Source organism: Dendrobates tinctorius, unplaced genomic scaffold (assembly GCF_039654945.1).
Source record: "Dendrobates tinctorius isolate UK_male_01 unplaced genomic scaffold, ASM3965494v1 ptg000143l, whole genome shotgun sequence".
NCBI classification, from domain to species: Eukaryota; Metazoa; Chordata; class Amphibia; order Anura; family Dendrobatidae; genus Dendrobates; species Dendrobates tinctorius.
The window spans coordinates 14,681,229-14,704,049 of record NW_027361810.1 but is presented as its reverse complement, the minus strand read 5'-3'; the positions used below and the strand labels follow the sequence as shown (position 1 = coordinate 14,704,049).

Sequence of the window (22,821 nt, the reverse complement as noted above, 5' to 3'; positions counted from 1 at the left end):
ACAGGAGATTCCTTTAAAAGAGGCCTGGGGTCAGTACCAAAGCACAGTTTGGATTTGCCCTCACTTCCGTACCGAGGATCCCTTTAAGAGGGTCAGAACCAGAGCGCTTAGTGAAATTTCCCTAACTTCCATACCAATGATCCGTTTAAGAGACCCTGGGGTCAGAACCACAGAGCTGAGTGGAACGGTCCTAACTTCCATACCGGGGATCCCTTTAAGAGGGAAGATGTGCCTATGGGATGGAGGATGTGTGATGGGTATATGGGCAGGGAGGGGGGGATTTATTTCTGCCATGTGCTCTCTGCTTCTTTCTGGGGGGCAGACAATGGCTGGGAGCTTATGTTCCCAGGGATGCTAGATTTCTACCACCCAATCAGCGTCTGCTGAGGTGTTGTCGAGTGGGAAAACTGTTGCTCATAGCAACCAATCACAGCTCAGCTTCCTTTAAACAGCTCTGGTGAAATGAAAGATGCTTCGTGATTGCTTGGTGATACACACACACACATTCAATTTTATATATATATAGATAATGCATCCCCATAGTCACCCTATAAAGCATAATACACCCCCATAGTCATCCTATAAAGTATAATGCACCCCATAGTCATCCTATAAAGTATAATGCACCCCATAGTCATCCTATAAAGCATAATGCATCCCCATAGTCATCCTATAAAGTATAATGCACCCCCATAGTCATCCTATAAAGTATAATGCACCCCATAGTCATCCTATAAAGTATAATGCACCCCATAGTCATCCTATAAAGCATAATGCATCCCCATAGTCATCCTATAAAGTATAATGCACCCCCATAGTCATCCTATAAAGTATAATACACCCCCCATAGTCATCCTATGAAGTATAATGCACCCCCCATAGTCATCCTATAAAGTATAATACACCCCCCATAGTCATCCTATGAAGTATAATGCACCCCCATAGTCATCCTATAAAGTATAATACACCCCCCATAGTCATCCTATAAAGTATAATGCACCCCCATAGTCATCCTATAAAGTATAATACACCCCCCATAGTCATCCTATGAAGTATAATGCACCCCCATAGTCATCCTATAAAGCATAATGCAGCCCCATAGTCATCCTATAAAGTATAATGCACCCCATAGTCATCCTATAAAGCATATTGCATCCCCATAGTCATCCTATAAAGTATAATGCACCCCCATAGTAATCCTATAAAGCACAATGCACCCCCATAGTCATCCTATAAAGTATAATGCACCCCCATAGTCATCCTATGAAGTATAATGCACCCCCATAGTCATCCTATAAAGCATAATGCAGCCCCATAGTCATCCTATAAAGTATAATGCACCCCATAGTCATCCTATAAAGCATATTGCATCCCCATAGTCATCCTATAAAGTATAATGCACCCCCATAGTCATCCTATAAAGTATAATGCACCCCCATAGTCATCCTATAAAGCACAATGCACCCCCATAGTCATCCTATAAAGTATAATGCACCCCCCATAGTCATCCTATGAAGTATAATGCACCCCCATAGTCATCCTATAAAGTATAATGCACCCCCATAGTCATCCTATAAAGTATAATACACCCCCATAGTCATCCTATAAAGCATAATGCACCCCCATAGTCATCCTATAAAGCATAATGCAGCCCCATAGTCATCCTATAAAGTATAATGCACCCCATAGTCATCCTATAAAGTATAATGCACCACCATAGTCATCCTATAAAGTATAATGCACCCCCATAGTCATCCTATAAAGCATAATGCATCCCCATAGTCACCCTATAAAGTATAATGCATCCCCCATAGTCATCCTATAAAGTATAATGCACCCCCATAGTCATCCTATAAAGCATAATGCATCCCCATAGTCACCCTATAAAGTATAATGCATCCCCCATAGTCATCCTATAAAGTATAATACACCCCCATAGTCATCCTATAAAGCATAATGCATCCATAGTCATCCTATAAAGCATAATGCACCCCCATAGTCATCCTATAAAGTATAATACACCCCCATAGTCATCCTATAAAGCATAATGCATCCATAGTCATCCTATAAAGCATAATGCACCCCCATAGTCATCCTATAAAGTATAATGCATCCCCCATAGTCATCCTATAAAGCATAATGCATCCCCCATAGTCATCCTATAAAGCATAATGCAGCCCCATAGTCATCCTATAAAGTATAATGCACCCCATAGTCATTATATAAAGCATATTGCATCCCCATAGTCATCCTATAAAGTATAATGCACCCCCATAGTCATCCTATAAAGCACAATGCACCCCCATAGTCATCCTATGAAGTATAATGCACCCCCATAGTCATCATATAAAGCATAATGCACCCCCATAGTCACCCCATAAAGTATAATGCACCCCCATAATCATATAAAGCATAATGCACCCCCATAGTCATTCTATAAAGTATAATGCACCCCCATAGTCACCCTATAAGGTATAATGCACTCCATAGTAATCCTATAAAGTATAATGCACCCCCATAGTCACCCTATAAAGTATAATGCACCCCATAGTCATCCTATAAGGTATAATGCACCCCCATAGTCACCCTATAAAGTATAATGCACCCCACAGTAATCCTATAAGGTATAATGCACCCCCATAGTCATCCATAGTACTATGGCGGCTGATTTTTAACTTTTTAAAAAAATAAATACTGTTTCTTTGCTCCCGTGACGAAAGTGTCCTCTTGTTAAGTCGGCAGCTGACTTTGGTGTGCGAAGGGAACATGTGAGATCAGTGCCATACACCCCATCACGTACACGCCAATGTCAGCTGCTGGCCTCTGATTGGCTGGCAGCGTGTATTGTGGCGCACGGACCCGCACGTCACAATACACTTCAACTGTATGTGCATCCGAGTATGCACATCAGGTAGCAGCTTTTTCTGGCGTCGGTGGGCACCCAAGCCATTATGCCACTGCCTGCAGCGATCATCTGATCACCCACCTACCTGGCTTCATGTGAAAGGGATTGGTGAAAAAGCGCTTTAAGATGGAAATGGCAGGCCCTATTTATTCAAAAATATTCTGTGTTTTCATTTAATTGGGTTCTTCCCAATGGGGATTCAAAGGAAGATGTAGGGGAAAAAAAAAGATAATTCTTCCTCCTGAAGATTTTCCCACAAGGATATGACAATCGCACATGATAAACCATCTCTAATCGCAATTCTGTAAGCTTTTATCATTTCCTGTGGGAACATAACAAGTCACCGCTTCTCCAATGCAGCTATCTCTACAATAGGGGGTAAATAATGTGCCACGAAAATAAATAAATCTATCTCTATATATACACACAGCTTTTTCTCCATTTTGTCCTAAATTTTGGACTAGTGATCTGTCATTTTCTGCAGATATTGCAATTACAACTGTCCAGGTTGCGTCCTGCCAGGACCTTACTTCTCAATGAAATCACATTAGAAACGTCAGCTCTCTGCTATCCTTAGTATGTGGCCATTTCTGCACAATGTGGACATATGTGCCAAGTGTGACGACACCAGGGGCGCCAACACTGGCGCAAAGGGACTTGATGTAACGGAGAGAAGAGGAAAAGAAAGGCCGGGGACTATGGTGAAGAAACAGAAGAGTATCGTAGGATGAGGAAGAGACGGAGAGAGCAGGATCCCAGCCGTATGATACGTTCACCAGTAGTGACGAGTGAGCATGCTCAGTTGGTAACAGAGTGACTTTGGCGTGCTCGAGTAATATGTTCGAGTCCCCGCAGCTACCGCCATAAAGCCAAAAGAATACCGCCAACACACGACAGAGTAATATCTATTGAGATATCTGGGTAAATTCACATGACAGTCACAAGCTGATGAGTTGAAAGGCAATTAGGTTAGTGGGGGTGCAGCTTACCCCCCCGCCATGGTTTTACCATATGGCGGTTACACTAATATTTATCACTCCATTAATTTCTTAAAATTGAGGACATTGAAAAATCCTTCAAACAATTAATAACTAGAGCCCAATACAAGACAAACAGCAGTAAAACACGCACAAAACTAACACAAAGTACATAACCTGCGGACAAACGGTCCGTTATTGTTTTTGCACCTTTTTTTCGTACAAAGTGCACCATTTTGAAGAATTTGTGCTTTAAAAAAAGGGACGTCTAAGAAAAAGTAAATTATGAATTGGGCACAGTATGTAAAGAATCTGCACTTACATTTAAGGCCGGCGCTTACACGGGGGGCACTCACTCGCCTTCTTCTTTCTTTGGTCACCAATTGCACTATTGGAAGAACCGAGCTCAAGGCCGACGTAAACTCCTCTTCAGCTTCCAAGACGGTGTCATTCACCTATGTGACGGAGGACACGACCAGTTAACTACAGGTTCTGATGAACAATGAGCGGCTGATGAGTTTTTGAACTTTTCCCCATTATACCAAAATATACATTGAAGTTATATAACTAAGAGCCAAACATCACCACTAAGACCTAAAACTTCTATCCAGTTGGACTCCATTCCTTTCCTTCTGACGGCACAACCACATTAACGGACAGTCATAGGTCACTGAATCCCATAAAATCAGCACTCTCAAAAAAAAAACACTCTGGAGAAGTTGCACGTTTTACTTTAGGACCCTTTCACTTGGCTCCATCACATCATGCACAGTTATTGTCAGCCCTGTCCCTACCAACATCATATTAGAGGACAGGTCAATGACCCCACAAGTTCAGGACAATTATCTACTGATAGCGTCATCACATGACCTGGGTAGCTCTATAAACACTCAAAAAAAAAAAAAAAAACAAAATGAGGAAAAATATATTTACAGTGAATTTATAAAATATATTCGAAAAATATTTTTAGAAAAAGCTATGACATTGGGTAAAATATTTAAAAATTATATATAATTTTTTTTTGAAACATTTATGTTTTTAAATTCTATCAAGGTGTTTTGGTTTTTTTTAAAGCAGGCATCTACTAAATCTGTGTAAAGTGGTTGAAATCTGCTGATTTTGGTGGAAGCTGCCAACCATCTAACTTGGATGGGTAGCCTCCCGTATCCCAGCTCTCCTCCACCAACTTCAAAAACCGAGCATGTTGAATTTCAGAAGTTTTGGAAGCCACCAGCAATGCCTTGGTCAACTCTTGTTTTGTGTCACTGGAGGCTCGTGGGGCATGCATAAGAAGAGTCGACCAAGGCACTGCCGGTTGCCTCCAGAACTTCTGAAAGCCAACATAGAATAGCCACTGGCCAAAAGTTTGGCCGGTAGAAATCAAAGTTGTCTGGACACCTTAACACTCTGTCTATTCAGACGCCTTCTTGACCTCTGCTGCCATCCGATCCATGCAGGGTGGGGGCAGCACCGATTGTTCCCGTCCTTCTTGGTATGACCCCCCCTACTTTATACAAAGGATCAGTAGAAGTTTCCACTTTTCCTAGTTTTGGCCACACACAGATTTTTGTCTCTTAATTCTTCTACAGCTACAGTAGTCACGGCACACAAGTCGCACCCATACCAAGTCAATGCAACTTTAATGTTACCCTACGGAAAAAAAGCGTACAAATTAAAGAAAAATCCTACCTAGAAAGGAAAGAAGTCGCACAACTCAAAAAAATAAAAGCAGCAAGATCACGTAAAATCCGGCACATTGACAACCTCTCTCCGCAGTCTACAGGTTTATTGCCAAGTAAATGTGCGTTTAGCTGAGCAAAAAAAAAGCTCTAATGGCAGTTGCCATCCGTACTGCTCTGATTCACTGTATCCCCCCCACCCCGGAGCCGCAGCTCGTTCACTCAACTTTTTGATTAACATTTTCTTCCTTATTTATTCCAAGGAGATGAATTTCCTAAACGTATCCTAAGTGACGGCTATTGGGTCCTAGATTTAATCTTAAGGTTGGTCACATTGATGCTTTTTGCTACTTGAAAAATCCAATAAATGGTCAAAAAAGAAGCATACGGATGGTGAGGACTAAAGTAAAACCAGCCCATGTGGGACTGGTACCCAATACCTTAAATAACAGCCCTCTCTCCTGACTCCCCCATAGATATTAATGCTTGACCAAGTGGGCACGTGTTCCCTATGGGGGGGGATCACAATAAGCCGCTGGCATACACCTCTACCTGCAGAACAAAACAATTGGAGAATATAAAAAAATAAATAAACCCTCCTGGATCCTGAATTCCCCTGACATCATCTGTCACGGGGGAGTCGGATGAACCACAGACACATTAGAAGCCTGACATTTGTGGGTTCAGCCGACTTTTGTCTGATACATAGACACTTCCATGGAAATATCCATTCCTTGCGAAAGAGAGGAGATGACATTAGAGAGGTTGTCTCCCCACAACCTATCCTGTCGATACGCCCGCTTGGGATCTGAGAGAAGCTGCGGAGGACCATACATGACATGGACGGCCATTCATTTTAATGGATATCATATAATGCCGCAGGGGAAAATGTGGCCGGACATGGCTTCCCCCTAGAGATAACTTGATTGCTGTGGATTAAACCAAACCTATGGCGATAACTTGATCGCAGCGCTAGCATCTTTTAAAAAAAGATTGACAGTCAATATATATATATTGTATTTTTATACAAGGAGGTTCTAGCATCCAGGTGGAGAATGGACAGGCAACAGGTCGTCAGGGGTCAAAAGGAATTACAGAAACAACAAAATCCATTTCCCTGATAGTTCGGAATACAAAAGGTGGGAATTCCATCAATCAGATTAATAATGCTTTCTCTAGACTTTCTTAAAAGTTTGGTAAATTAAGGTCTAGTCAAGAAAACAGTTATTTTTATATAGATAATTAAAATTTTTATATTCAGATGATTAAAATCTACTAAAAAAAAAAAAAAAAATACTTGTGTAGTCATCAGCAATTTCAGGGGTTACAGCTTGCTTGCTTCCCTAAATATCTAACCAATTGTATTCCAAATTAAGCAGAATAGTAGACCTGACAGCAGAGAGGCGGCCAAAATAAAAAAAAACAATGGTCTTCCATCTATAAAGCTCGGGAGTCTGTCACAGGCCAGATACACAACAGGTCCCAGATGGGACTGGAGTTGTCTTATTCACTTAGCGTGGATTTCCTGGAGCTTTGCTACAGGCGTCCAGGATGATTGCAGCGGCTAATGACTGCAGTAAACTACACAGGAAAGACGAAAACGAAGAGGAAGGATAGTAGTGGCGCTAATAAAACCCTGTGCGCTAGTCCCGGCAGCTGTCAGACCCCCACCATCCCCATGAATAAGTCATCAATGCATTGAGACTGGACAACCCCCTTAAAGAGGTTGTCCAGAATAAGGAAAAGCATGGTTGCTTTCTTACAGCTTGATCATGGGTTGTATATGATAATGCAGCACAGCTCCATTGAGTTCTATGGGACTGAGTTGCGATACTGGACAATCCAAAATCACTGGTGACACGGTTTTTAAAAACATGGTTACTTTCACTTAGAATCTTGGACAACCCCTTTAAAATACTTTAATTTCACTTTCATTAGCTTTTATTCACGGTTTCCTTCTGTCAACTTTCACCTTTGCTACTTTAGATGGATATTATTTGATTGTCAGTCAACTGTAAAGCGATTAATCGAAGTTAGAGTATTAAAACAAAAAAAAAAAAGGGAAAGGGATGAGAAACATTTCCCAACATAGGGAATTGTCACCTGTTTCTACAAGTTAGAGACAGTCCATAAAAGCAAAGAATATAAAGCCTTCACAATGTAATAACCATATATAACATATATAAGAAATCAATTCCATTTTTAAGGGAACACTGCCCGAATACACATATAATGCTAAGTGTTGGCTCTGCAGGGGCGGGACTAGATACATGGATTCCAAGAGAACCAATTAACGAATCCCATTGTTTTACTCCACCTCTTAAGATCCTAAAATAGGCAAAACAACAGTCGTTTGCTCAAAGTTTCCTATGAAACAATTAAATCTTTGCAGAATTCTTGAAAATAATTTGTTTGACTGCAGGACTTCATGACACTGAAGTTTGGTCATCTTTAAACAAATCTGGATAAAAATATCATTAATGAGGCAGTCTGAGATGAGAAATGAGATCATATGCCTTGAGATAGGTCTGATCTCTGGTGTGTACTGGGGGAATATAACTGATCTAATGGGACATAAATAGATGTAGGTTTTATACAGTTACCATGGTTTGGTTGGTATACGAAGCAGGATTGGACCCTGATACTAAAGTGTCAACTAAAATATACAGACGAAAACTGTTTTTTTCGCATATACCACAGAACATGTTATCTGTCTGATCAGAAGCGCGGCAGATTACACGTGTACAATTGACCTTGGCAGATTTGAAATCAATCATCGGAGGTGGCAGCACCAGGTGCGGTGTGCTCTATGGGGTGCGATCACACTTGTTCCCCCAGCCTGAGAAAAAGGTGTTAAAGCAAGTGTAAAAGAACGATTAACCCCCTCAGTCATAACAGGGTTTGCATTGAGAAATAAAAGAAAATCAAGCATGTCTAGGGTGCCAGTTTACAAAAGTATGTATATATATATATATATATATATATATATATATATATATATATATAAACATAAATCTTCTGGAATAAAATTTATACAAAATATTGCACAATTATCACCCCATTCCTGAGAGGAGACATAATGCGGAGTGGAGTAAAGCTTCACATGTGATAAAACTGACATCTCTCCCTCCTTCTGCTCTTGATTTCTCTCTTCATCCACCTCTCCAGCCATGTTGCATTCTCAACCGCGCTCTCTCTGCCTCCACCTACCCTCCGGCTCCCTCTCTCGTCTCTATCTACCCTCCGGCTCCCTCTCCATCTATCCTCCGGCTCCGTCTCTCGTCTCCATCTATCCTCCGGCTCCCTCTCTCTCTCTCTCTCATCTCCATCTACCCTCTGGCACCCTCTCTCTCATCTCCATCTACCCTCCAGTTCCCTCTCTCGTCTCTATCTACCCCTCGGCTCAGCTCCCACTCTGCTTCGATCTACCCTCCAGTTCCTCTCTCTCTGCCTCCATCTACCCTCCGCTTCCCTTTCTCTCTGCCTCCATCTACCCTTCGGCTCCTACTCTTAGCCTCCATCTACCCTCCGAATACCTCACTCTAACGTCATCTACCCTCCGCTTCCCCCTCTCTCTGCCTCCATCTACCCTCCGCTTCCCTCTCTCTCTGCCTCCATCTACCCTCCGCTTCCCTCTCTCTCTGCCTTTATCTACCCTTCGGCTCCCTCTCTCGATGCCTCCATCTACCCTCCGCTTCCCTCTCTCTCTGCCTCCATCTACCCTCCGCTTCCCTCTCTCTCTGCCTTTATCTACCCTTCGGCTCCCTCTCTCGATGCCTCCATCTACCCTCCGCTTCCCTTTCTCTCTGCCTCCATCTACCCTCCGCTTCCCTTTCTCTCTGCCTTTATCTACCCTCCGGCTCCCTCTCTCTCTGCCTCCATCTACCCTCAGCTTCCCTCTCTCTCTGCCTCCATCTACCCTCAGCTTCCCTCTCTCTCTGCCTCCATCTACCCTCAGCTTCCCTCTCTCTCTGCCTCCATCTACCCTCAGCTTCCCTCTCTCTCTGCCTCCATCTACCCTCAGCTTTCCTCTCTCTCTGCCTCCATCTACCCTCAGCTTCCCTCTCTCTCTGCCTCCATCTACCCTCAGCTTCCCTCCCTTTCTGCCTCCATCTACCCTCCGCTTCCCTTTCTCTCTGCCTTTATCTACCCTCCGGCTCCCTCTCTCTCTGCCTCCATCAACCCACTGCTTCCATCGACCCTCCGTCTTCCTCTCGCTCTGCCTCCATCTACCATCCGCTTCCTCTCTCTGTCTCCAACTACCCTCTGTCTTCCTCTCGCTCTGCCTCCATCTTTCCTCCAGCTCTGCTTCCATCTTCTCTCCATTTAAAAAGTCAACATAAATTTATACAAAACACATAACTAGAAGACTGAACACTTAATTTATCTGTGTTATTGTGATACTCTCAGACTTCAAAGGCTTTGGACACCTTCGACTTCAAATGATTTTTAAAACAAATTTTAATAGTTACCTTTAGTTAAAAAAATGCAATAAGTTTCAGACTTTTGAAGAGTTTCAGTAATATACGGTGGATGTGAGATCTGTCTCTCCTAGTAATATAGGCTGGATGTGAGGTCTGTGTGTCTCTCTCAGTAATATAGGCTGGATGTGAGGTCTGTGTGTCTCTCCCAGTAAATGGGCTGGATGTGAAGTCAGTGTCTGTCCTAGTAATATAGGCTGTATGGGAGGCCTGTGTGCATCCACTGTGATTCTTCATTAAATATATACACTACAAAAAAAAAGAAACACTTAAACAATACAATGAACCTACAAGTCAAACACACTTCTGTGAAATCAACCTGCCAAGTTAAAAAGCAACACCGTTTGTGAGGAAAATTTCTCCTGCTGTTGTGCAAATGGAACAGACATGTAAAAGTGATCGGCAATTAGCAAGACAAACCCTATAAAGGAGCGGTTCTGCAGAGAGTGACCACAGACCGTCTCTACATTCTCATCCTTTTTGGCTGTTTTGGTCACTTTTGCATTTGTCACTGATCTCCCCCATAGAGGTACAGTAGCATGAAGCGGTGTCTACAACCTACAGAAGTTGCTCAAGTAGTGCAGCTCATTGAGGATGGCACATTAATGAGAACTGTAGCAAGAAGGGTAGCTGTGTCTGGCAGCACAGAGTACAGAGCATGGAACAGATACCAGGAGTCAGGCCAGTACACCAGGAGATGTGGAGGGGGCTGTAGGAGGGCAACAACCCAGCAGCAGGATCGCTACCTCCTCCTTTATGCAAGGAGGAACAGGAGGAGCAGTGCCAGAGCCCTGAAAAATGACCTCCAACAGGCCACCATCATCCATGTGTCTGCTCAAACTGTGAGAAACAGACTCCATGAGAGTGGTATGAGGGCCTGATGTCCACAAGTGGGTGTTGTACTTACAGCCCAACACCGTGCAGGGCGATTGACATTTGCCAGAGAACACCAAGATTGGCAGATACGACATTGGCGCCCTGTCCTCTTCACGGATGAGAGCAGGTTCCCACAGAGCAAATGTGACAGACGTGACAGTCTGGAGATGCCATGAAGAACGTTCTCTTGCCTGCAACATCCTCTAGCATAACCGGTTTGGCAGTGGGTCAGTAAGTAACGGTGTGGGGAGGCATTTCTTTGGAGGGCCCTCACACCACTCCATGTGCTGGCCAGAGGTACCTTGACTGCGATTAGGTACCGGGATGAGATCCTCAGACCCATTGCGAGATCATATGCAGGTGCACTGGGCCCTGGGTTCCTTCTGATACATGACAATTTTAGGCCTCATGTTCCAGCATGATGAAGGCATTGATACTATGGACTGGCCTACCCGTTCCCCAGACCCAAATCCAATCGAGCAAATCTGGGACATCATGACTTGTTCCATCCATCAATGCCATGTTCCACCACAGACTGTCCAGGTGTTGACTGATGCGTTAATCTAGATCTGGGAGGAGATCCGTAAGGTGAACATCTGCCGGCTCATCAGAAGCATGGTCAGGCATTGTAGGGAGGTCATACAGGCACGTGGAGACCACACACACTACTGAGCATCACTATATTGTCTTGAGGCATTTCCACTGAAGTTGGATCAGCCTCTAATTTGATTTTTCACTTTGAGTATCATTTCAAATCTAGACCTCCATGGGATATTAATTTTGATTTACATTGATAGTTTTAATGTTTTATTGTTCTCAACGCATTCCACTATGTAATGAATAAAGATTTGTAACTGGAATATTTCATTCAGCGATATCTAGGACGCGGTATTTTAGCGTTACCTTTGCTTTCAACGGTGTATTAGCACAGATTCAATCCTGCACCTTTATCTTCTTCATAAGGTTTCCTAGAGCTAGTTTTCTCTTCCCTCCCCAGGTCTATATATGCTCTCCCTGTCCACACGTTGGAGATCTGTGTACAACCCCCTCTCTGCAGCTCTCTAAGGACACAGTCAGAAGGCAGCATAAATCAGACAGAAGTTGAAACGCAGTGTACGGACTGGCCGGCAACTCTCCCAACCCAACCGTGTCAGCTTCATCTATTGTATGCAGCTGTCCTGATTGGGTCAGGAGAGCCGCCGGCCAGTCCATGCACTAAGTTCCCATCTTTGTCCTATTTATACGGCTGCCTGACTGCGCCCTAACACTGTGATAAGGGAAGGGAGAGCAGAGAGAGTCATCGGAACCGGGAGCGGAATCTGACGGATTTGTAACATTTTGCAGATCTCTTACACATTCAGCAGCAACAAATTGGTAGAACATTTTTAATGAAGACTATTTCAAAAGTTGCTTAACTTTGCATTTAGAAAGCAAATGAACGAGAACTACACCTAAAACAACGGGAAATGTTTTTAACAAAGAGAAGCCAATGTCATTCACACCTAATTATGTAAACTAAATTCAGTCTTAAATGGCTGATAAAAAAAAAATGAAGATCACCTTGGATTTTGTGTCCCTGATCAACCCCAGATCCTGAATCCTTATCCAATCTCATAATGTGAATTGGGTCCTATGCAGCCAAGACAGAGAAGGAAGAGACTTGCACCTGGTGCACAGCGATAAGTAAGACAATCCCATTACATTTTGCAGATGACTTTTCTCCCCTGCACATGATTATATTAGCCCAGGTCGTGCCTCACACACCACAACGGGGGTCTATGACAGTCTCCGTGAGATCAGTTTTAGGCGCTCCGCTCAGTGCCGCATTCATTTTATCACCCAAGAGCTTGCAGGAAAAGAAAAAAAAAAATAATCACGTTAACCTTTTCCAGTCTTGGATTCGGTTTTCCCTTCATTTCACGGTAATGTCCCAAACCAGCCGGTATTAATGCGGAATGTCGCTGGAACGTTTTAATTGAATTAATGATGGCATTATCCTCTACAAGAACCATTAGGAGATATCGATTTGCATGCATCACAACAACAGTCCCATTACATACCACTTATGGCTCATTATTTCACATAACCTGCAAAAGAAATTAAGTGGCCGTAATAAAGAAAAAAACAAAATCTGATAAAATCCAAAACAAAATCTTCATGAGAACTAAATAATTGGAACGACACTTGAGGAGTCACTGTACAACCTCGCTCATAACTACTCCAGCAGCAATTATCTATTGTCACATCTCCGTCATTTAAAGGGGATGAGACAGTACCCACAGACGGCCACCAGGGGGTGTTGAGAGTCATCGGAATGCAGTCCTTTGTTTCAAAATTAATAAATATGTCCTTAATAATAACCGACCGCTTTCTGTCCTGTTCCATGCATGTCCAAGTGGCAGCAATTAATTTTCATTAAAACATGCTAATTAGGAGCGATACATCAGAAAGGTTGCCCTTTCAAAACATATACAATTATTGAGAAAATCCAGATACTGCACAAAGAGCGGAGCGTTAGCTTACAACTGGAAATTATTCTTTGGAATTATTTGCACTGTCAGCGTATTTTAGGCCATGTGCGCTGCAGCACAGCGACAGATCCGGTAATTAGATTGCAAGCTCTTCTTGCCTACAAAATTCCTCTCGTCTGCATATTTAAAGGGCAGTCAGACACAGATTTACATGGCTAAACCTGCATAATTCTATGGTGCAGAAAGTTACAAACCATGGTTAACTCCTTCTCTACCAACTAAATTCAAGTAACCTTAGCCCCCTCCCACCCTCTTAAGGGGAGAGGGCCATCTGACTACGCACACCTCCGAGTGGAAGATTTCATTAATTGTGAAATCACCTGCCCGATTCACCTCCTGATGTGGTACGGAGGGAGCGTGGTCCAGATCACCCCTTTAAGACTTACTTGCCCTACGTGTACGTGAAACTGGCCAACCATTTCCAGAATTGATCTTGAGAGCAAGACTACAATATCCATAAAGCCCCTGTCCCGCAAAACAAGTTTAGAAAGAAAAAAAAATAAAAAAATAAAAAAACCACAAGGTGCTCAGACACTGCCAAGGTGAGGAGGCCGAACCCGACTACCACTGGGCAAGACACAGAAGTACAAGGTGTTCAGTGCTCAGAGACACGGCCGAGGAGAGGAGGCTGAGCCCGACCACCATTGGGCAAGATACAGAAGTACAAGGTGTTCAGTGCTCAGACACGGCCGAGGTGAGGAGGCTGATCCCGACCACCTCTGAGCAAGACACAGAAGGACTAAATGTTCAGTGCTCAAAATCATAGAATCCTAGAATGCTAAAGTTGGAAGGGACTTCCAGGGTCAATGTGTCCAACCCCCTGCTCAATGCAGGATTCACTAATCCATTTCAGACAGATGTTGTCACGGGGCAGAAGTGGGGACAGGGGACGAGGAATCAGGGCCCCTGAACTGCGCCTCAGGCTAAAGGGGGTGCCCTGACTTTCCTTAACTTGGGGGTACACTTAATGGTAGTGAGGCCCAAGTCTCCGACCTGTCCCTATCTCCTGTTTAGCCCTGAGCTAAACCCCCAACCCCCTCCCCAGGAGGTGAGACAGGGAAAAAGTGTACCGCACCAATAACACACAAGGAAAGGTACGACTGACACCTAAGTGTTAAATAAACTAAAGAACAAACTTGGCTTTCTCTGCAGCCAATGCCCCGAGCAGCAGAGTAAGGCACCAGATGGAGGTTAGAGCTGAAGTTCACTGCACACAGCCAGCTCCTGACTCCAGCTTGGTTGGTCTCCAAAGAGGAAAGAGTATCACCAACAGTGAACTGCAGCACCAGGTGGCCTTGTAAAGGGAGGTGGGAGTGGCACCCACCTGCATAGATAATTAATCATAATGCAGTAACACCAGCGGCCACTGGGGGGAAAAAACTGACATTAACCCCCGATGGCCAGAAAGGAAAAAAGTTTAAATGTGAGCAGCCCAGACTGACAGATCCAAAAATGGATCGTGACAGATGTCTGTCCAGCCTCTCTTTGAAGACTTCCATTGAAGGAGAACTCCCCACCTCTTGTGGTCGCCTGTTCCACTCATTGATCACCCTCACTGTAAAAAAGTTTTTTTTTCTAATATCTAATCTGTATCTTCTCCCTTTTAGTTTAATTCCATTGCTTCTCGTGTTTCCATATGTAAATGAGAATGATGATCTCTCTACACTGTGACAGCCCTTCAGATATTTGTATAGTCTTCTCTTAACCTTCTTTTTTGCAGCTAAACATTCCCAGATCCTTTAACAGTTCCTCGTAGGATATACTTTGCTGTCTGCTCTTCTATGAACTTGCTCCAGTTTTTCAATGTCTTTTTAAAATGTGAAGCCCCAGAACTGGACACAGTTTTGAGGCCTGACCAAGGGGAATAATTCACGTGATCTAGTCTCTATGCTTGTCTTAAAACAACCTAGAACGGTGTTTGCCTTTTTTGCTGCTGAATGACACTGGTGACTCATGAGCAGTCTGTGATCTATTAGTATACCCAAGTCTTTGTTACAGATGCTGTTGCTTAGCTCTATTCCTCCCATTCTGTAGATGTAATTTTCGTTTTTCTTGCCCAGATGTAGAACCTTGCATATCTCCCTCTTAAATACCATTCTATTAGTAGCTGCCCATTCTACAAGCTTATTTAGCTCCTTCTAAATCCCTCTCTAGTGTTAGCTATCCCTCCTAGCATAGCATTCTCTGCAAATTTGATTAATTTCCTGTCAGTTCACTTATCTATATCATTTATAAAATTATTAAACAACACTGGGCCACAACAGAGCCTTGGGGTACCCCAGTTGAAACGCTATTCCTATTGGATGTGCAACCATTTATTATTAGCACTCTTGGAGTACAATAACTGAGCCAGTTATGCATCTACATAACCTGAGCCTTGTCAGTCTCATACATTTTTCAATAAGGATAGTATGAGAAACTTCATCACATGCTTTGCTGAAGTCTAGATATACTACATCTACCGCATTTCCCTGATCCACCCAGTCAGTGATTCCGTCATAGGAGGAAATTAGATTAGTTTGGCATGACTTGTTTACTACACACCCATACTGGCTCTGGTTAAGTACTGAATTATTAGCCAAGTACTTACATACATGTTGTTTAATAATTTGTTCAAATATCTTTCCTGGTATAGAAGTAAGGCTCACTGGCCTGTAATTTCCAGGCTCCATTGTCTTTACTTTTTTGAAGACAGGGACATTTGCCAGGTTCCTCTCAGCTTTAACCTCCAGCTCACAGGCAGACAGCACAATATTGTTAATATTGCTACAATAAATCAGAGCTGAGAGAGAAGCAAAAACTGTGTTTACAAATGTGATTTCTCCTGTTCTGTTGGTTCCTTGTCTCACACTGGTAACTCCTCCTTCATGTGAAACAAGCTCTGGAGGCAGAGTAATCTCCAGGCAGCGTCCTCCCTGGAGCCTGGAAGACGTCACTTTTATAAAGTGATAAAAGAGGATTTCTCAGCAGCAACACAGCTGATATAAGGCACAAAGGGAGGACGGTTCTCAGCAGTTTATAGCTAGTATGGCCATATACCATATTAGTAGCTTTGACAGATGATATGTGATGACAGATTCCCTTTAACCTTTTGGATTAATGACAGCACTGGAGATAATAAAATACAATCTATATTATTAAAAAAAACAACAACATAGTTTTCAGTTTTTACTTTGACCCTTATCATCTTTTAAGCAGTCTCATTATCTTCACAGGGAGGATTACAATGACTGATAATACTATAGACAGCAGATAACATCATCCACAATAGGTGATATCACAGGTCACCTCCTCCTCCTCCTGTACAATTACTGATAACACCTCTATATACAGTAGATAACACAGGATCCACCATTCACAATAAGGGACATCTGTTATGAATGGGTCACCGAGGAGAAAAAAACAAAACAAGCTAAGTCACAGAAAACCAGAGGTCGGTAACTATGCAGATTGCAGATCCGTGATCCTAACCACACAACTAGCAGCAGCCGTGGAGCGTACCTACGATGGTCCTAGACGCTTCGTCACAGCCAGAGGACTAAATAAGCGTGAAGCAAGAAAAGGGGAAACTAATTGCCCCACAGCACACCCCAAAGGAAAGACAGCCCCCACACATGTATTGACGGTGAAATAAGATGAAAGCACAAACACAGGCAGGAAAATAGGCTGAGCAAACGATGGGGCCCAAACTAACTAGAAAGGATAGGAAAGGAAAGACACTGTCTGCAATCTGAAAAAAACCCTACAAAAATAAAGTCCAACACTTCTGATAGCAAAATTAACGCTGAAATCACTAGACTTCTCCGACTATATCAGCACTGTGAAATATTCTGAGACAGAGCAAAAAGAGGCCAATCTAATAAGGGACAAAAAGCAAATTGGCAAATACAGATAAATAAGAGTGGAAATTTAGCGCAGCCCCCGCTGGGGCTGGCTGACCACACAAAAAACTGAATAGACCAACAAAATCAAGTGTGAACATTAGCAGAAAAACAGCTTTAGATGACTGGAACAGAGCTGAAAACCAAGACCTGACAAGCCAGAAGGAATCACCAGCACCAGACTAGGGCGTCGACTGTCTTAAATCCAGTCTGAGATTCCTGAGGTCCAATCGTCATCCTCATTATCAGGTGGCAGATTTCTACGGATTAAATCAGCCTCACTACATCCAGTTACCACCAGAGGGAGCCTGGAAGGATAACTCACAACTGGTGGACCGAAAAATGAACTCACAACAGTACCCCCCCTTGAGGAGGGGTCACCGAACCCTCATCCACGCCACCAGGCCGATCAGGAAGGGGCCGGTGAAAAGCACGAACCAATCTATTGGCATGAATATCAGAGGCAGAGACCAAAGAATTATCCTCCTGGCCATAACCCTTCCATTTGACCAAATACTGGAGTCTCCGTCTAACCAAACGAGAATCCAAAATTTTCTCTACCTCATATTCCATATTGCCTTCAACCAACACAGGGTCAGGAGGTGCTGCAATAGGAACCACTGGCTCAACAAACCTCTTCAACAGAGACTTGTGAAATACGTTATGGATCTTGAACGTAACTGGAAGAGCCAATCGAAAAGAAACAGGATTAAGAATCTCCAAAATCTTATAAGGTCCAATAAATCTTGGCTTAAATTTTGGAGATGCAACCTTCATAGGAATATTCACAGACGACAACCAAACCATATCACCCACTTTAAACCGGGGACCAATGGTCCTATGCCGGTTGGAAAATCGCTGGGCCTTTTCCTTAGAGTGACAACTTATCCACCACTTGGTCCCATATCTGCTGCATTCTCTCAACTGTGGTGTCCACACCTGGGCAAGACGAAGATTCCACTTGCCCTCAAGAGAATCGAGGATGAAACCCAAAATTACAGAAAAAGGGTGACATCAAAGTGGCAGAACTAGCTCTATTGTTGAGTGCGAATTCGGCCAAGGGCAAAAATGAGATCCAATCATCCTGATCAGCAGATATAAAACATCTTAAATAAGACTCCAAGGTCTGGTTTGTTCTCTCAGTCTGTCCATTGGTCTGGGGATGAAACGCGGAGGGGAAGGATAACTGAATTCCCAGATTGGAACAAAAGGCTTTCCAGAATCTAGAAACAAACTGGACTCCTCTGTCGGACACAATGTTCTCAGGAATCCCATGTAACCGAACCACCTGTTGTAAAAACAAGGGCACCAACTCAGCGGAAGATGGCAATTTTGGGAATGGTACAAGATGGACCATCTTCGAAAATCTATCACAAATCACCCAGATAACAGTCATTCTCTGAGAGACAGCAAGATCAGAAATAAAATCCATTGACATATGGGTCCATGGCCTCTTGGGCACCGGCAGGGGCATCAGCAACCCACTAGAACGAGAACAGGGTTTAGACCGAGAACAAGTCCCACAGGACTGTACAAAATTCCTAACGTCACGAGATAAGGCAGGCCACCAAAAAGACCGACTCACCAAATCTCTGGTACCAAAAATACCTGGATGACCAGCCAATGCGGAGCAATGAATTTCAGACATCACTCTCTTTCTCCACTGGTCAGGAACATATAATTTTCCCATAGGGCAACGCTCAGGTTTATCCTCCTGAAATTCCTCCAGGGCGCGTCTCAAATCGGGCGAAATGGCAGAAAGAACTACCCCCTCACCTAGGATAGTAGTAGGCTCGGTCACATTAAGAGAATCGGCAAAGAAACTCCTAGAAAGGGCGTCTGCCTTAACATTCTTAGTGCCCGGAAGAAAAGAGACCACAAAATTAAAACGCTTGAAAAACAAGGCCCATCTAGCCTGCCTAGGATTCAAGCGTTTGGCCGACTCCAGATAAATCAAATTTTTGCGATCGGTGAGGACCACAACTTGAGGTCTAGCTCCCTCCAACCAATGTCTCCACTCCCCAAATGCCCATTTCATGACCAACAATTCCCGATTCCCCACGTCATAGTTGCGTTCAGATGGGGAGAACTTTCGAGAAAAGAAGGCACAGGGATTCATCTTAGAAGTCACAGGGTCTTTTTGGGACAAAACAGCTCCTGCATCAATCTCAGAAGCATCTACCTCCACCTGAAATGGAAGTGAGACATCAGGTTGCCGTAAAACTGGAGCTGAAGTAAATCTCCACTTAAGCTCCTGAAATGCTGAGACAGCCTCAGGAGACCAATTCAGCACATCAGCGCCCTTCTTGGTCAGATCAGTCAGTGGTTTGACAATACCAGAAAAATTACCAATAAATTTACGATAGAAATTGGCAAAACCCAAAAACCTCTGGAGGGCCTTCAAAGAAGTAGGCTGAACCCACTCAAAAATGGCCTGTACCTTGGCCGGGTCCATTTCAATAGTCGAGAGGCATTTCGATCCCTTAAACAGGCAATTCTCCCTCAAAATCCGGAACACAGTCCGGACGTGTTCCACATGAGAATCCCAATCACTAGAAAAGATCAAAATTTCATCCAGATAGATGACCAAAAACTTATCCACAAAGTCACGGAAAATATCATTCATAAAGGACTGGAAGACAGAAGGGGCATTAGTGAGCCCAAAAGGCATCACCAGGTACTCAAAATGTCCCTCCGGAGTATTAAACGCCATCTTCCATTCATCCCCGTGCTTGATGCGAATAAGATTATACGCCCCCCTGAGGTCAAGCATAGTAAACCAGCAGGCACTCTTAACTCTGGAGAATAAATCAGACATCAGAGGTAACGGGTACTGATATTTAACCGTCATCTTGTTAAGGGAACGATAATCAATACACGGTCGTAATGAACCATCTTTCTTGACCACAAAAAAAAAATCCAGCACCTAAAGGTGACAAGGATGGTCTAATATGACCCTTCTCCAACGACTCCTTAATATAGGATCACGTAGCATCATGCTCGGGTACTGATAAGTTGAAAAGCCGACCCTTGGGAAATTTACACCCAGGCATCAACTCAATTGCACAGTCATAACTCCTATGAGGGGGCAAAGACGCAGACTTGCTCTCACTAAATACATCACAAAAATCGACTAGATAATCAGGAATATCATGAGACTGAGGAGAGGTGGAGAAAACAGGAGCGTCCCTAAGAACACACTGACAACCCCAACTCACCACAGACACAGACTTCCAATGCAAAACTGGATTATGAGTTTGCAACCAGGGAAAGCCCAGAAGAATAGTATCATGCAAATTATGCAGCACTAAAAATGTACAATTTTCTTGGTGGTCTGGGGCAACTCGCATTATCACCTGGGTCCAAAACTGAGGTTTATTCTCCGCCAAAGGAGTAGCATCAATACCCCTCAAAGAAATATAGGCGTCTGCAGAGGCGTCATGGAAAAACCACAACGTTTAGCAAAGTCCAAATCCATCAGATTCAACGCTGCTCCTGAATCCACGAAAGCCTTAGTAGAAAACGTGGATAAGGAGCAGATCAGAGTAATTGCCAAAAGGAACTTAGGTTGTACACAGCCCACAGCAAATGTGTGTGCAAAACGTTTTTCTCGTTTAGGGCAGACAGAAATAGTATGAGAGGCGTCTCCACAGAAAAAACACAGCTTATTACGCCTTCTAAACTCCTGACGTTGAGCCCTAGACAAAACCCCATCACATTGCATAGGTTCAGACGTTTGTTCAAAAGGCGGCAGCGCCTCCCGTGTAGTCTTACGTTCACGTAAACGCCGATCCACCTGAATGGCTAATTACATAGAATCATCCAGACCAGAGGGAACAGGAAATCCCACCATAACATCCATTATGGTCTCTGATAAACCCCTCCGAAAGAGAGCTGCCAGTGCACTATCATTCCATGTAGTAAGGACCGCCCACTTTCGGAATTTTTGACAGTATAACTCTGCAGAATCCTGACCCTGGTTTAATGCCAACAGGGTTCTCTCAGCTTGATCAACAGCATTAGGTTCATCATACAACAACCCCAAGGCCTGAAAAAATGCATCCACATTAGTCAGAACAGGATTTTCAGGTGTCAGTTAAAAAGCCCAATCCTGGGGATCGCCGCGCAGCAAGGAGATGACAATTTTAACCTGCTGCACAGAGCTCCTCGATGAGTTAGGCTTCAAGGCAAGAAATAATTTACAATTATTCTTAAAATTCAGAAATTTAGACCGATCCCCAGAAAACACATCAGGAGTAGGGATCTTAGGTTCAGCAGCATGTGACTGAATGAGGTAGGTGGAAATTCCCTGCACTTCAGCAGCAAGTTGCTCCACACGATCAGACAATTGCTTAATCTCCATTAGGAAAAAAAAAAAAAAAATCCTTCTACGGCCCCAGAAAAAAAAAGTGAAAAAAAAAAATTGACACTTTTTTTCTCTTTTTTTTTTTTTTAACAACTTTTTCCCGCTTTTGAGTACACTAGAATCTGCGGTATGGCTGGTGATTCTGTTATGAATGGGTCACCGAGGAGAAAAAAAACAAAACAAGCTAAGTCACAGAAAACCAGAGAGGTTGGTAACTATGCAGATTGCAGATTCCTGATCCTAAAAACACAACTAGCAGCAGCCGTGGAGCGTACCTATGATGGTCCTAGACGCTTCGTCACAGCCGGAGGACTAAATAAGCCTGAAGCAAGAAAAGGGGAAAACTAACTGCCCCACAGCAGACCCCCAAAGGAAAGACAGCCCCCACACATGTATTGACGGTGAAATAAGATGAAAGCACAAACACAGGCAGGAAAATAGGCTGAGCAAACAATGGGGCCCAAACTAACTAGAAAGGATAGGAAAGGAAAGACACTGTCTGCAATCTGAAAAAAACCCTATAAAAATAAAGTCCAACACTTCTTATAGCAAAATTAACCCTGAAGTCACTAGACTTCTCCCACTACATCAGCACTCTGAAATATTCTGAGACAGAGCAAAAAGAGGCCAATCTAATAAGGGACAAAAAGCAAATTGGCAAATACAGATAAATAAGAGTGGAAATTTAGCGCAGCCCCAGCCGGGGCTGGCTGACCACACAAAAAACTGAATAGACCAACAAAATCAAGTGTGAACATTAGCAGAAAAACTTAGCTTTAGATGACTGGAACAGAGCTGAAAACCAAGACCTGACAAGCCAGAAGGAATCACCAGCACCAGACTAGGGCGTCGGCTGTCTTAAATCCAGTCTGAGATTCCTGAGGTCCAATCGTCAACCTCATTATCAGGTGGCAGATTTCTATGGATTAAATCAGCCTCAGTACCTCCAGTTACCACCAGAGGGAGCCTGGAAGGAGAACTCACAACTGGTGGACCGAAAAATGAACTCACAACAGACATCATCGCTCACCTCCACTTCTCTCTACACAGGTCACAGAACATGCTCACAGAACTCTCAAATAAAAGTTAATGAGTAATCTCCAGTCAATTGTTTACCATTATCCA

General features: G+C 43.4%; 1 protein-coding gene across 10 annotated transcripts in view; it reads right to left on the bottom strand.

The window, feature by feature from the left end:
- R3HDM1 (R3H domain containing 1) overlaps positions 1 to 22,821 on the bottom strand; it is a 119,890-nt gene that overhangs the window by 76,811 nt on the left and 20,258 nt on the right. For all 10 annotated transcript variants that reach the window (XR_012220317.1, XM_073545541.1, XM_073545545.1 and 7 more), the window contains exon 2: positions 4,205 to 4,337. The gene's annotated coding sequence lies outside the window, so the exon portion shown is untranslated. The remainder of the gene's footprint in view (positions 1 to 4,204; positions 4,338 to 22,821) is intronic.